The following is a 16561-nucleotide window of genomic DNA, read 5'->3' as shown; positions in this document are numbered from 1 at the left end:
GACGGGTTTACAGACTTTGGAAGATCCAGTCTGGAGTTTCCTGGTAAAGATGTGACCTACGTCCATTTTTTCCTCCAAATCAAGTTTTCTGATTTAAAGCTGTAGAACCTTAAATATTTTATATAACCACGGCGCTCTGAGTTCTTTTTGTTCCACCTATTTTGCAGCTTGAAATGCAGGAAAGCATGAATGTCAGCTGTAATGTGTTGGATCCATACAGGAAAAAACGCAAATGAGAAATAAAATCCGTGTTTTTTACTGAGTGGTTCTGCTGGAGCAGAGGAACCAAACCCTGGTGCTGCTGGACCGGCTGGACCTTCAGTCTGAAGGTCTCAGCGCCGCGATGCAGCTCCTGATGACGTCATTATGCAGCAGAGCCTGCAGTGGCATGAAGCCGCCGCCAGAGGGCAGCAGCTATTAGAGCAGAGCAGAGGGCGGCCAGACATGAACGAAATTTAAATAGTTTTTATAAAAATTGCAACTACTTTAATGTAATTAAACCACTTTGCGTAAGTACTGTCCATGTTAGATGTTTCTATCACTTTCTACAGTATGCATTTTTGCATTGTAATAATTTCATATTTACTTTGTTCTTTTATGTCAGAGCCTCCACAGGACCCACTAGAACATGGGAAAAATTTTTAAGACAAAGAATATTCTACAAAATGGTAGCCTTGAATTATTATACTTTATTTTAAAAAGCAACTTCTTCCTCTTTTTTAAAAGCCACTGTTAAATCATGTGTTTGTCTGTTTATAATAGCCATCAAGAAAAAGACTGGGAAAAAAATAAGGTTCTTTTTACTTTTGTTGCATGAGGCATGTTTCACCCTTTCTTTTTCTTTCACAAGATGACACATTGTGCCATCCGTTTCCTATATAAACGGCTTCTTCAACAAAAAATTTGTATTTTGACCTAAAAAACCCCCACACAAATTAAGTAGAGAAATTGAACTCCACAACTTGAAAAAGAGAAAAATTGCACTAGAGATCGAGTTGATTCAAAAGGACCTTCAGAGTAAGTTCTAATACACCATTTGACAGTAGTATTGCTGACTTTACATAACTATCTCTTATTGCAGGCAAAAGATAACTTGCTGTCTTTTCTTTATAAAGAATTGTTTAAATAAAACGACGGGAACTAAGCATTATTTGTTTCGTCTTTTATTAAACATAAAAAAAATGGTGTTCCACAATTCTGTTCCGTCCTCTGCCACTAGGTGGTGCAAGTGCGCTGGCTGGACAGACTTCCCTATCTCCTCCGCTTATAACGCTGCGATCTAATCCTGTTTACATGAAATAAGCCTGTTAGCGAGCAGGTTTAAGCTGGCGCGTATGTTGCTATGACTACAAGTCCAAGATGAGTTTCGAAGAACCAAACGATCCAAGATCATGCCAAATCGTCAACAATCAAATCCAGCTAACTGAGTTAGAGACGTATGAAGAACGGACCCCTGGTCTGCTTTTGTTCATATTTATTATCAAATTACCTTAAGGCAGAAAAAGTTAAAGCCTTTTTTTCATATTGATATTTATATAAAAAATTACAAAAACTGACTTTATGTCATACATTTCCCATGAGCAAACGGGAGCAGAAAGAAGAGAAAATCTTATTTTGTCCGCTCCAGCCAAAAAATTAAACAACTTGACCTTTTACAGCCAAAATAGAGAAATACTACAACAAATGTCTACGTTCAAATACACCAACAAACATTTTAAAGGAAAATATCAACATTCACACATAAGTAGTAAATAGACAATACAAATGCATATATATCTGTATGTGTGTGTGTGTATATATATATATATATATATGTGTAAAGCGGTGCATAAATGTTCCAAAAGGGGGTGCTGTTTTCTGCAATTCCTGGCACTACCGCAATTCTAACATGTTTGTCCTGCTGGGGACACCGTAGTGCAGGGGATTTTTTGTGCGCGAACGCTGTATTCCTTACAGTGTGTTTACTGCCTGTAAAGTAAGCAGCAGCTCTGCTAGCCCGGTGTAAAATATATTTTACATTAATATGGAGCTATTTCTATTTGGTCAGTTTGCCAGTTAAATACAAATTGCATTTTGTATTTGTGATGTTTGAATATTTTGTAAAAAAGAAAATGTTTGAATGCTGACAGTGTGTTTACTGCCTGTAAGGTGGACGAAATAAACGCGCCAAGGTCTCCCCACAACTAAGAGCCCTGTGTCCAGTTCCTCTTCTGCACGGAACACATCCCACCTTCACCCAAAAGAAAACACAACGCAGAGTCCATAGGGTGTCTTCTACCAGCTGCAGGTTTAAAGAGGGAAAGCCTGGGTTACATCTTGGTGCCGTGACGCGGATTGTGGTTCTTGGAGACCAACAGGTTGTAAGGGATTTTTTTTTGTTTGAAAAAAAAAAAAAAAAAAAAAAAGAGAATTTATTTTGGTTGACTGTGCCAGAATCACATTTCCAGTGTATTCTTTAAAGCTTTGAGTAAAATGTGGTGTTAATCTGTTCTATGATAGTGATGTGAAAAAAAAAAAAAAAAAAAAAAAAAAAAAAAAAAAAACCCTTTCCAGCCAGCCATTGAAAGGGGTCGTGGTGACTCAGTATTGAATATTAATACCTGTTGTTGTGACACTTTCATTTTCTTACACTCTTTTAAATGTATAAGATGTGCTGAGCAGTGTGTTGAATTCTTTTGCTGTTATTTGGTACAAAGAACACTATAGTGAACTTTTACAAACATAGACACAAGATCTGTTGTGCCCATAATTATACCTAAGAGTAAAAGAAAGAAAAGACAAATATGTGGCATAATTACTCAGTTGAGCCTCTGAGCCCAGGATCTCTCGCAGGACCCCAGCAAAATAACATCAGTGCCATTCCAGGTCACACACAACCGCAGCCATGGGCATGTGAAGGGCAGATTACTCCTCCTCCTCCTCCTTTGTCTTTCTATAGTGACCAGTACCCTGGCCCTCCACAACCGTCTCCTCTTCCTCCTCCTACTGCCCCAGCCGCACCATCCCACCCTGGTCATCAAAGCTATTCCATGGCATTCCAAAATGCATCTCAAGTAGCACAGCAGCCCAGCACACAACTTCCAGGGGCTGATAACCAGACAGGGCAGCTTTTGGGACACAGCATCCACACCTACCCAGACCACCTACATTCCACCCCGTACTCCCAGACTATCCAGGTAGGCCTTCAAATACCACCAATGGCAAGCTATTCAGCTGCTCCGCTTCCCCCAGTAACGGGCAGCCGTTACCCAATTACTCAGACCCATGCACCAAATTTCAGGGCCTCATCAGCTGTGAATGTCAGTAATCCTGGTGCTGCTGCACAGTCCATTGCGGGCTCCCAGCCTAGACCCACATTCCAGCCCTCTCAATCTGTTGCACCTATTTATCAGGGTCGCACTCAGGGGGAAGCACAAACACAAAATATACCCGCTGCAAACACCGGGGCCCCCAATCCGGCTTTAATTAGTTCCAAGTTTGCCTCATATGGAGCCCCCAACCACCTTGGGCCTGAACAGGCCGTTGCACCACAGCACATGCAGCCGCACGCATTGGAGTTGAACACATATGACCGCTCAGGAGCTGCCTCATACATTCCTCGACCCCCACCTGCTGCCATGGCCTCGTATGCATACCAACCTGACCCTCAGTTAGATGACTCTGGGAGGACTACCATCGGTCCACGCCTCCCCCAAGCAATATATGGTGGTTTCCTGCAGACACACCAAGTAAAGAATGTGCAAGTCTTTACTGGTAATGCAGACAGTAAGATGCTGGTGGAAGACTGGATCCGTGATATGCAATACCTGTTGGATGCCATTGACCTCCCCGCACATCTTCGCTTCTCCACAGTGGTTCGACACCTCAGTGGAGAGGCCAGGAAACTGGTTCTCAACCTCCCCCCCAGTGACCAGACCCCCGAGAAGGCATTTAACGAACTGAGGGCAGAATACAGTGATACTCAGGGCTTGTTAGATCCTTTAGCTGACTTTTATGAGCGGAGCCAGAGGTCATGTGAGTCAGCCTGCTCGTATGCCATAGCGCTGGAGGCAACCTTGCGAGCTGTGGAAGAAAACCAGAGGGGTGGTAGGCCCTTTCCAGATCGAGATAGTAAACTGACTCGCCAGTTTCTGAGAGGGCTGATAGATGAACAGGTATATGCACGAATAGCTCCAATGAAGCCCATGTTACTGAGTTTTAGAGAACTGCAGACTGAGTTGCGAAATATGGCAAGAGAAACAAACAAGTTTCAGCCACAAAATAAAATAAAGAAGACATTTACTCAGGTGCAGATGACCTCAGAAAGCTCAGCTGGGAATGTGGAAGGAAAACGATGCACTTCCGAGCTCTCTGAACTGACGGAGATTGTCAGAAAATTAGCTCTTAACCAAGAAGAGCAAATGGCCAAGCTGTCCAAACTGGAAGTGAGTATAAAATCCTCTAAATTACTCCCTAACACGTCTCCTTCATCAGCACGTTCCACAAGCCACAGTTCAAGTGTTACCTGTCATCGCTGTGGAAATCGAGGACACATAGCTAGATTCTGTCGAGCAGTACTTCCTGACTCCACCTCCACTGGGACTCTCCTCGCTCAGTGGGAAACCTCGGCAGAGGAAACCAGCATGCACCCAGCTCAGGGTTTAAACGCTTAAAGCCCATGGTAGCAGGGGCAACCATGGGCGAGCAGGAAGCCCCACACCCAGATGATAAAGGCAATGCTAAGAGAGCAGAGGGAACCCCTCTGGTGGGCCCAAGAAATGAGGGAGAAGTGGAGATAAATGGCATTAAATGCAGAGCTCTGATTGACTCTGGATCTCAAATCACAAGCATCTCCCGTAGCTTCTGGCACAACCACCCAGACCTTCAAAAACAGAATCTGCAGCCATCAAAAATAACTATAGAAGGTGCTGCTGCTCAAAATGTGCCTTATTATGGTGTCTTGCAGATCAAACTTAAGGTCTTTGGAGAGGACTTTATGACTGTCCCCACATTTGTTGTCCCCGATTCTGAATATCGCTCCTCAGTGCCTCTGCTCATCGGAACCAATGTCATCCGTGCATCTAAAAGTCGCCTACAAGAAGTTTACGGTGTTGAGTTCCTCCACAGGATAAAAGAAAGCCATCCAGAATGGCATTCTGCTGTGATGGAGGTTGAAAACACAGAAGAAGATCAGATGCACGGCATGGTTGGCCCTGCTGTCTTCACTGGTCGGGCTATCTGTATCCCTAGCGGTAAAGAGGTGGATGTGAAATGTAAGATTAAGGCGGGCCCTCAGAAAAAAATCTATACAGCACTGATTGAAAGCCCTTCTTCCCCCCACCTCCCCCAAGACCTACTTGTGGCTAAAGTTCTCACAGATGTAAAGAGGGGATATGCTCCAGTCAGAGTCATGAATATGTCCCAGAAAAACATCACTATTAAGCCCAACACTCAGCTTGCCACAGCTTTCTTGGTGGACAAAGTGGTTGAATCCTCTGACACAAAAGGAGGCAAACATCAAAGTGAAATGAGAGAAGAGCCGTGTCTGAGCCTGGGTCAAGTGGTGGCTGGTTTTGAGGTGGACCTGGTTGGAGCAGCAGTGGAAAATGAAGACCAGCGTGCTCTCCTCGGGAAATTGGTGGAGAAAAATGGGGATGTCTTCTCCCAGAATTCTATGGATTATGGCCATACAAAGACTGTGCAGCATGAGATCCCTCTTGTAGACTCAAAGCCATTTCGACTTCCATATCGTAAGATTCCCCCTTCTCAGTGGCAAGAGGTGAGGAACCTACTGACAGAGATGCGAGGTGCAGGAGTTATCCGGCAGAGTAAAAGCCCATATGCATCACCAGTTGTGATTGTTACAAAAAAAGATGGGTCGATAAGGCTTTGTATTGATTACAGAAAACTGAATTCCTGCAGCACACGCGATGCATTTCCTCTGCCACGAATTGAAGAAGCATTGGAGGCACTGGGGCAAGCTAAATACTTCTCCACACTGGATCTTACATCAGGGTACTGGCAAGTGGAAGTGGCAGAGCATGATAAACACAAAACTGCATTCAGCACGCCCATGGGGCTTTTTGAGGCCAACAGAATGCCATTCGGGCTCCAGAATGCCCCGTCAACATTTCAGAGGCTCATGACGTGCTGTTTTGGGGATCTGAATTTCACTCACCTGCTCATTTATCTTGATGACCTCATAATATTTTCCAAAACATTTGAGGAGCATCTGGAACGCCTCCAGCTGGTTTTTGATCGACTGAAAGAACATGGTTTGAAGTTAAAACCCTCAAAGTGTCAGTTGGTGAAGAAAGAGGTACAGTATCTGGGCCACATTGTGTCTGCGGAGGGAATCAAGACAGATCCAGAGAAGATCAGCAAGGTTAAGAACTGGAAAACACCCACTAATCGTAAAGAGGTCCTGCAATTTTTGGGATTTGCAGGGTACTACAGACGCTATGTGAAAGGTTACTCCACGCTGGCTGCTCCCTTGTACCGTCTCACCTCTGGCGATCCCAGAAAGAAAAAGAGAAAGACCCATAAACACACTGATTCTGAGCAACCATATCTGTGGACTGATGAGTGCGAAGAGGCATTTCAGCATTTAAAGGATAGACTGGTGACAGCGCCAATACTAGGCTATCCAGACTACAACCTACCTTTCGTGCTGCAGACTGATGCTTCTGGGGAGGGACTGGGTGCTGTGTTGGCTCAAGTTCAGAATGGGGTTGAGAGGGTCATAGCTTATGCCAGCAGAGGTTTAAGCCCACCTGAAACCAGATATCCAGCACACAAGCTGGAATTTCTGGCCCTAAAGTGGGCTGTCACAGACAAGTTCTACGACCATCTATATGGACGTTGTTTCTCTGTCTTGACTGATAATAACCCCCTCAAATATGTTATGACGACAGCCAAGCTTGACGCCACGGGGCAGAGATGGGTGTCCCAGCTATCGTCTTTTGAGTTTGACATCCAATACAGAAGGGGACAGAACAATGCAAATGCTGATGCTCTTTCACGCATGTCCAACCAAGAAGTCACACAGACCTTACAGTCATGCCCTCATCATGTCAGGGTCACTGAATCAAAGCCTCCAGGGCCCCAGCATACATTCGACAACACTGCAGTTTCAAAGGTGCCAGATAGCTGTGTTATTCCAACAGTGAATCAGCTGTATTTGGATGTGGGAACGGATGCACTTCCAGCAATGACAATTCAAGAAATCCGTGCAGAACAGAAAGACGATTCCATTATTGGCCAAGTTCTGTATTTCAAAAATAATAACAAAAAACCGCCTCGAAGCGTGAGGATCGGCATGGGAAGACATGGGAGCCTTCTCATAAAAGAGTGGAGGAGGTTGGTGGTCAGAAATGGCATCCTATACAGATGCATCACAGATGGGCAAAGAGGACACATTGAGCAGCTCATTTTGCCAGAGAAGCTGCGGGTGGTGGCTAAAACTGCTCTGCATGATGATTCAGGTCATTTAGGCTTTGAGAGAACTCTACAGCTGATAAGAGAGCGATTCTACTGGCCAAATATGTCCCATGAAGTCAAATCATGGTGTGAGCAGTGTGAAAGATGTTGTCTTAGAAAGACCCCCACAAGCAGTATTGGAGCCCCTCTGGTCAGCATCCACAGCAATGCCCCCATGGAGCTTGTGTGTGTAGACTTTCTCTGCCTGGAAAAGTCAAAGGGGGGAATTGAAAACGTACTCGTTGTAACCGACCACTTTTCTCGTTATGCTCAAGCCTATCCCACCAAAGACCAAAAAGCACGCACTGTAGCCAAGGTTCTGTGGAAGAATTTCTTCTGCCGGTTCGGTTTTCCAGCAAAGCTCCATGCAGATCAAGGACGCAATTTTGAGAGTGCAATTGTAAAAGAACTATGCAAGATCACTGGCATCACTAAGACTCACACCACTCCATATCACCCACAGGGCAATGGGACCACTGAAAGGTTCAACCGGACCCTAATGAATATGCTGGGAACTCTGCCACCTCACCTAAAGCCCAGGTGGCATGAATATGTGGATGCCATGACCCATGCTTACAACTGCACAAAACATGACTCAACTGGATACACTCCATACTATTTAATGTTTGGGAGACATCCCAGACTTCCAGTGGATCTGGTGTTTGGGACCTCAACCTCAAGTAACCAAGCGGGCTACAGTGACTATGTGCAGACACTCCATGACTGCCTGCTGGAGGCTTATGCACAGGCTAATCACAGTTCTAGGATTGCCAAGGAACAACAAAAGAAGTACTATGATCAAAAAGCAAATGATCAAGTGTTCAGCCCAGGGGACCGGGTGCTGGTCAAAATATGTCATGTGGAAGGACGACAGAAGCTCGGAGACAAGTGGGAGCCATGTCCATATATTGTGGTGAAGAAACAGCCTGAAATACCAGTGTATGTGGTACAACCGGAGGATGGTGGCCCAGAAAGAGTGGTTCACAGAAACCTTCTTACCCAGTGCATGTTTATCCCGGTAGAGGAGGAGGACAAACCTACAGCTGAGGAGGAGGAATCAGATTTAGATCTGAATGAGACAAGGTTAGAAACAGACCTGCAACAGAATGCAGAGGCAGTCAGCATGGAGGAAACTGGACCATCTCTGCAGCTTGGAGAAATGAACCAAAACGACAAACAAGCCAGCCAAGAGGAAGGGGATAAGGCAGGAGAAAATGCATCCCATGGCATTTCAGATTCACTGCAGAGCAGTGGGATTCCAAGAAAAAACCCACCCAGGGCCAGACGTCCTCCCAAAAAGTTGTTGTATGAAGAAAGGGTCACAAAAACAGAAGAGGAGCAGCAGAAGATAGAAAGAGGATGGAAGCTGTGGCAGAGGGAAAAGGCAAAGAGAGCTCAAAGACACACAACCATACATATCATACAAGATAAATCTGAGCAGTACATTTTATTGTTGATGAAAAGCCTGTTTAGGGCTCTTTCAGTTAATTCTTTTCATGTTCTGTTTTGTTTGATGGCAGAGACGCCATCAAATAAAGAAGGGGTAGATGTAAAGCGGTGCATAAATGTTCCAAAAGGGGGTGCTGTTTTCTGCAATTCCTGGCACTACCGCAATTCTAACATGTTTGTCCTGCTGGGGACACCGTAGTGCAGGGGATTTTTTGTGCGCGAACGCTGTATTCCTTACAGTGTGTTTACTGCCTGTAAGGTAAGCAGCAGCTCTGCTAGCCCGGTGTAAAATATATTTTACATTAATATGGAGCTATTTCTATTTGGTCAGTTTGCCAGTTAAATACAAATTGCATTTTGTATTTGTGATGTTTGAATATTTTGTAAAAAAGAAAATGTTTGAATGCTGACAGTGTGTTTACTGCCTGTAAGGTGGACGAAATAAACGCGCCAAGGTCTCCCCACAACTAAGAGCCCTGTGTCCAGTTCCTCTTCTGCACGGAACACATCCCACCTTCACGGGACCTAGTTTTACCTGTTTCCATTTGAGCTAGTTCTTTTACCCCTTCATACACTAAGGTTATCGGTACTTTCATTCGTACTAATGCACAAAGTCCTATCCACTTCAGTGGTAAAGTGTTCATTAGCATGTCATCACCACACATCCAGTAACTGTCTGCCACTGGATACGTTTGATCTCCTAAAAAGAAAAGTTTGGGAAAAGTCATAGTTATATTTTTACAGTCCTCTTCTACAAATTCTGGGTTTTCAAACCAAACGGGCTTTGTAGCAAACACTGGTGTTACATTTGCATGCTTAAACCAAGATAACACCCAAGTTACATTACATTTCACAGTGGTGTTTCCTACATTAATTCCTTCATTGTCCTCAAAACCTCCACTAACGAAACATTCGTAGTCTGCATCATAATCTATGTCATAATCAGTAGGTGGAACATTATCTGTAGTACTAATGTTAAATTCTGCACACAATGATTCTAATTTATACCCTTTCCATTTTTCTAAGTATTGATGAGAGTTTCTTGAACCATATAAGAGTCTGCAACTCAAACCACACATAGGTAATTTAAAAAAAATGACACTGCATCTTCCCTTGAAGTGAACTCACCATTGCTACATTTTTTACGCTGCACTACTGCACATTCTTTTGACGTATATTTTTCTGGAATAACCATAGGTACTGCTCCCGGAGCAACAGTACAGACTAAGCAATCATTTTTAGTTAACTCCCTGACAGTATACCATGATGTTGTATACCATGTATTATGTAAGGCTCTTTGCCATAAAGGATCTCCCCTTGGTCTGATTCCGTGCCATTTAATATCCTGTAGTTTATTTATTGCTCTTGGTATAGCTACTTTTGGATTGCGTTTTTCATAAAATTGATCTAAACCTTCAGAGAAATCCTCACATCCTTCTTTTTCAGAGCATCCATACTGTTTTGGATCCGGTTCTTTGAAATCTAATATTAGGTTGTTGTCCTGGTTTTGACGTTACCTCAACCAGAGAAGGTACTGTTGTAATTAATCTTGTTAATGAAGGTTTAGTACTTTTTAAAACTTCCTTTGTGGATTTAACTGTACTTGAAACTACTGCTGTTTTGGGTTCTACTGCAGTTGAAACTATTGTCCGTGGATTTGCTTTAGTCGTGGCGGTTGTTGGAGGTTCGGTTATGCTATTTTCAGGTCGAGGCACCGTAGGTTTTGCATTTTCTAAATTGCTATCAACCTCTGTTGGTAGCACTTCCTTTTTATTTGTATATACCTTTGTAGTTTTATCGTTATTGGTTGAACTTTGTATTGCGCTAGTTAAGATTGTAGATGCTGATGTAACTGTTAATGTCTTAACCGTTAAGGTTGTCGGTTTATTTAGTCCTGCTTTGGTGACTGAAGTAGGTAAAGTCACATGTGCACTTGGGACAGTAATTTTCTTCACTTCTACAGTAGTTGTAGAAGCCATAGTTGTTGGGGGGGAAACAAATGATTTATTTTGGTAAAGCCTCTTTTTTCAGTAGGTTCCATAATATAGATTAATCAACTTTTCCACTTGAAGTGATGTCTTCAAATTTCAACTCGTATGTTTTGTCAATACGGAAGGCTATAACATCTGCTTCAATAATCCATCCACAATTTGTAATCTTAACAGTCATTTTACAATTAATGTTTTCTTGATTTATACTAGATAATTGATGGCTCACATTAGCATGCGAATTACACATCCTTCGTCTGTCACCCTTTTGCAACAATCTAGAGATAATCACGTTTCTTTCAACCAAATCATATTTATCACTGTCTGGTTCAACATGAATCCTAATTTGATCATTAACAATTTGAACTGTAGCAATCATCTCCTTGTCTCCTATTCGCTCTAAATCACCATTTTGTGTACCTCCTTTACCATTACCTGGATTCTTTACTGTTAAGTCATATTTGTAATTGTCCTCAGGATCCCAATGGGACTCTATTCTTACTTCTACGCCAAAACCATCGTCCTTAATGTATAAAAGGATTGAACACTGGTCTGCCCCATACACTTTATATTCCTATTTAACACTTTTTTCGCATAATTTCCTGGTATTGTAATAGACATTTACCTCAAATTCTGTATCTAATTCTGTATGAAATTCTGTATCGGTTACCGTTGCTTTCCATTTGAATTCAGCATGGGTCTGTCTTTTCTTACGCATTCTTTTTGTTTTTACTCTTAACTGTTCTCTAAGACCTGGATGAGTCATTAACTTTAGTTCAGCTGGGAAAAAACACTGGTGTGTACTTGTTCAAACCCATTAACGTTGTGTTGTACTTATCTTGTTCTACAAAGGTGGATTTCCCTTTATAGACCGAAGTCCCACAGTTCATGGTTGGACGTCGACTGTCTCGACCCACATTACTCGTTGCTTTCTCTCGTGGTTGAGCTGTCGTTAGCTGATGCTGTGGCGCTGGCTGCAGGCTGTGAGAGTTCATCTCCGGCCTCGCTGTCGTTAGGTTCATCACTTCTGCCAAACATCCACAGGTGAAATGTCATTAATACTAGTCTCATTGCTGTAAATCGTCTGTTCACACTTTTCCCAATGTCTGGCTTCACATTGTCTCTTGCGTACACTTTAGTACAATGAGTCAATTGAAACCACGTTTCACTTCCCTGAACTTGGACGGCGGTTGCGGTTGCTCGTTTGACCTCAAAGGGTCTATCCCATCTCGAGCCGTTCCATTTCCGTCTGAACACCTTCACGTACACCAGGTCTCCTGGTTTGACTGGTCTCTTCACCACCATCCCTGGACAGGAACTTCTTTTCACACTATATTATCAGCCCTTACATAAAAGTCCGCTTCGGTGACAATTCATCCCGTTCTCCATTAACCATGCTCCACTCCAGGACATAGGAACAGTAGAAAATAAAATACATCAGCACATTTAGAACTTAAAGTCCACATCAACTGCAAAATAGTGACTTTTCACATATTTAAAAGGTTAAACAAAAATGTCCTCATTTGTCACAAAATTGTTCATCAAAATTCACAATTTAAAAAGGATATGTTCACAGGGCTTACTCCGCCAGTACCCAGACTCAGCCATACTCCTGTGCAAATTTGCTCTCCGTCTGCTCCTGAAAGATATTCCTAACAAAAATTTCCATCCTTATGATTAAAATTTAGTGACCAGGGTTTTCATGCAAGATAAGGGAGCAAAAGTAGAAGAAAAGAAGAAGAAGTGTTAGAAGTTGAGGCCCCTTTTTCCTTCCAGAACTAAGTAAAACTAAGTGGTATATTTCTATTCTCTCTTTTGTTCAGCAATTTAGAATTTTTTTTTTTTTTTTTTTTTTTTTTTTCAAATATTCATTGCTCCATGCTGCACTGCAATCCTAATCTAAAAATATAACCGACTGCTCAGATTTATTCTTAAATCAGAGGTTGACATCAGTCTGATTTTCACTTTATAATTTATCATACCGTCTCTCCATGCTCACTTTACAGCTGTTCTTCTCGTCTTTTCAATGTGTCTTCCATCAGAAAAAGGTTGGCCAGAACCGGACAGAATCTCAACTTCTGAAAAAACAGGACTGAAGACAGAATAGTTAGTGCTCTCAATCAGGACTGAGTTGTTAATGCTAAGCATGCAATCAAAACCTGGTCCTGTCATTACTCTTTGTATTGTGGCTGTGTCTGTTTACCCGGTAACAAACTCAATTTTCAAATGAAGCATTTACACATACCCCATGTATCTTTTTACATTAGGATTTTTATAGTTATAACAAAAATCGGGTTACTGTCACTGATTGATTCACTGTTACCCAAGGTTTTAATTACCAAAATAAAATACTCACTGAACTGAGCAGAGGCTTGTGATCTGCTGATACTAGCAGAAAGATTCCCAATCCACTTCAAAAATATTTTTATTCAAGAATAAAAAAAAAAATAACATGTCCTTCTTGTCTAATGTTTAAAGGAAATAAACAAAAGTACTTAGTTTAGGGTTCAAAACTATTTCTGAAATATCTTCAACCCAAATTATTTTAATTTATGACTTTAATCTTTTTCTAGTGTTTACGTCATTAAGCCATAAATCTGTTTTCAAATACATAAGTTATTGGTTTCTCAATCTACTCGTGTCATTCAATCATAATGTGACACTCTAGTGTTGAATACCTCATTTGTTCTGTAATCCTCAAATTCTGCTATCCTCTTCTTAAAAGTGCCTGTTTCCTAATTAACAGTGCCGGAGGTAATTAATTACTTTGTCATGGGAGGACCCATCGTCTTATTATTCAACACTCTACTAGTTCAACTTCAAAGGTATAAAACAAAATGTTAACTTATCTGATCACTGGGAATTTTCTGTTAATAATTACACTGGACAATTTGATTTTAGCCACTTATATAATTTAATACATTATAGCAACTAGTTGCCATTCTCAATATTTGTTTTACTTTACTTCCAGAATTAATCGAATCGATTGGATTGTGCTAATTTCTTTGGTGGACCTTCAGTCGCTGGGTTTTCACAAATATCAGTGTGCTGCAGCTCTTTTTCTGGTCATTGTCAACAGACGTGGAGACCCTTCCTTTGCTCAGCCGTGTTTCCTGACGGCCTGAGCGTCCTTCGCTGCTCCATGTCTGAGCAGGCATTGAGCCAGCGCTCTGGAATCCGGGCAGGATTCCCGCCGATGTAAATTTTGTTCTGGTTCTCCTTGTTGACAAACCTCAGGTTGTACCATCACCAGTCAGCTGCTCATTAGGCATTTCTCCTTCAGTGCCATTTCAGTATGTGCAACCCTTTTCATCAGATCCACCATTTAGAGATTAATAAGTTGATTCCTTAATTTTGCTTATGTTCTATTTTATTCTTTACTTCCCCTGTACCTAATTAAACAATTTTCTGAAGTCATTTTATAATTTTACAAAGTCACAGAGGTTTCCCAATGGCAAAATAATTAATTCACCATCTTAATCTTCACTTTAAGTTATTTTATTTTATTGTTTTTAACAAGAATGACAATTATCACAACCTATTCTTTGGCAACTCTAATTCTATTTAAATTAGACCTTATTAATCACTGTAAATGCTATAATTTTTAGCTGTTGCTTACATTAAACTTGTATTTTAATAATCAGTCTCAATGGTGAACCAACCAAAAGAGAACTAATTTAGAAGTACCTTTTGATCACAAGCCTCCTTTTCAGTTTCGCCGTTTAAGTTGTTTTTAATTATCCAGATCTCCCATATGCTTTAAATTTTATGGTTTATTGACTCATAGTGATTCGACAGACGTCAAATATGTTGGGGCCCTGTTTTTCCTAGGGTCGCCCCTGTTGTGCAGTCGGGAGTCTCAACCTCCTCTCTGCTGCTCTCCTCTCAGAGCTCTGCAGCTCCTGGCATTGTGTCAATCCTGGTATTTAGGAGTGGAGAGACACAACCACTTCCAAAGTCTTTGCATAACCGCAAAGTTCAGTAATATTTACACTTTAATTATCTAAACCATTAACGCAAGTATATGTTACCTTAAATATACCAAAAGTCTAATGGTCATTGTTCTTAAGACATCATTATCACATAATACACAGACATCATTAATGGTTTTCCTCTTTTCCTTCTCTTTTCTTTTCTCCACCCATACTCCTGATACTGACAAAGGCTTATGGATGATGATTCTTTTTAATAAACCTCACAATTGAGTTCCAGCCTGACTGACACCCCAGTATTCCTAAGAATTTAGTACAATCCAATGCATAATCTTAAGGCAATTCGCCAACATTCACTTCAGTCCGGACTTTTGTGAATACTGAGACATCAGGCATTGTGGACAGCTAAAACTTATGACCTTTGTTTACACTAATAAATTCTCGTTGATCCATTATGTCATTGCGTTAATAATGCTTATCAACATTATTATTAAAACATACTGCGATAGCACAAACAAAAATCAGACAACTGTCAGTAAACCGCCTTCGCAACATAGATTAAACATTTACACAAAATACCCCTAAACAACACTTAGACGTACACAACATTTAGACAACACTTAGACAAACACAAACTTTTGTATGTTATAGATAATCTTGCCGGCATTTATTCTATGAATTGCTATAAACAGTTTTACGTTTCTAGTTGCTTGTCAGCAGTTATTTAAAGCATGCGCGTGTGTGTGTGTGTCTGCTTTCACACAGCGAGTTTGCTCTGCACTACGATTGAAACAGCTGTTAATGCTTAAAGCCGAACATGCAATGTTAATACCTTGTCACATGCATTTCACATATTCAAATAACCTCATTCATCACATCACACGTCCAATTAAACATCCATACTAAGTAGGCTTCAACTCAACCTCAAAATCAATGATCGATCCAGTGAACCGACGACAGTAGGGCTATTAATGGGTTAATGTTCTTTGTACAGAGCGAGTTTAATTTGGCAAACGGTAGGGGTTGCCAAGGAGGTAACAAAGGGTTAAGGTTTTTGTAAGATACTGTTACATTTCAACTCTACCCTGTAAGTTTTTTCCTTGGTCAGGGGACAGCGGAGCAGACGCAGGCTCTCACTGACAAGTTGGTGGGGGTGAGGTTTCTTGCATTAGTACATTGACGCGTACATGTTTTTCTGTTGGCTACATACAGGTAAAATTATTTATCGTAGTGCTGTTTTAGTGTCTCAAAAGCTATTTTAGCTTCAGTTGTCCATTTTAACACTGCTTTAAACAACTGGTTTCCTGCTTCTTTTAGGAGTTCTCTAAACGATGCTGTTTTCCTGCATAGTTTTCAATCCAGTCTGCATTGAAACCTGTCATTCCCAACAATGTCATCATTTCGCTGACTGTCCGTGGACTTGGAGCTTTGCTAACACCTTCCAGTTGAGAAGGTGAAATGCTAACTCTTCCTTGAGGTATTTGTCTTTCCTAGGTAATCTACCTGTGGTTGACAGTACTGTAGTTTTGTTTGGAGACCTTGTGTCCTCCCTCTGCTAATCTTTGCAGAACTTTGATTGAGTCCTGATGACAGTCATTTAGTGTGTTTCCGCAGATTAACAAATCGTCCACATTTCGTTAATCCACATTAAGAAAAACAAAAAAATTGAGATGCAATACGGGGTTAATTTCTCTCGCGAAAGCGAGACTAAAATCTTTTTACTTTTTGTTTTTT

The 16561-nt window shown here is 41.4% G+C and overlaps 1 long non-coding RNA gene across 1 annotated transcript in view; it reads left to right on the top strand.

Annotated features, from left to right (window-relative positions):
• Positions 1 to 15845: 15845 nt before the first annotated feature.
• Positions 15846 to 16561, top strand: part of LOC118559457 — a 1192-nt gene continuing 476 nt past the window's right edge. The window contains exons 1-2 of the long non-coding RNA XR_004928874.1: positions 15846 to 16039; positions 16145 to 16561. The exon at positions 16145 to 16561 is cut by the window's right edge and continues 476 nt beyond it. This is a non-coding gene — a long non-coding RNA (uncharacterized LOC118559457). The remainder of the gene's footprint in view (positions 16040 to 16144) is intronic.

The sequence above is a fragment of the Fundulus heteroclitus genome, unplaced genomic scaffold (assembly GCF_011125445.2).
Source record: "Fundulus heteroclitus isolate FHET01 unplaced genomic scaffold, MU-UCD_Fhet_4.1 scaffold_290, whole genome shotgun sequence".
NCBI classification, from domain to species: domain Eukaryota; kingdom Metazoa; phylum Chordata; class Actinopteri; order Cyprinodontiformes; family Fundulidae; genus Fundulus; species Fundulus heteroclitus.
The sequence above is the reverse complement of the archived record's forward strand: the minus strand, read 5'-3'. Positions and strand labels throughout refer to the sequence as shown.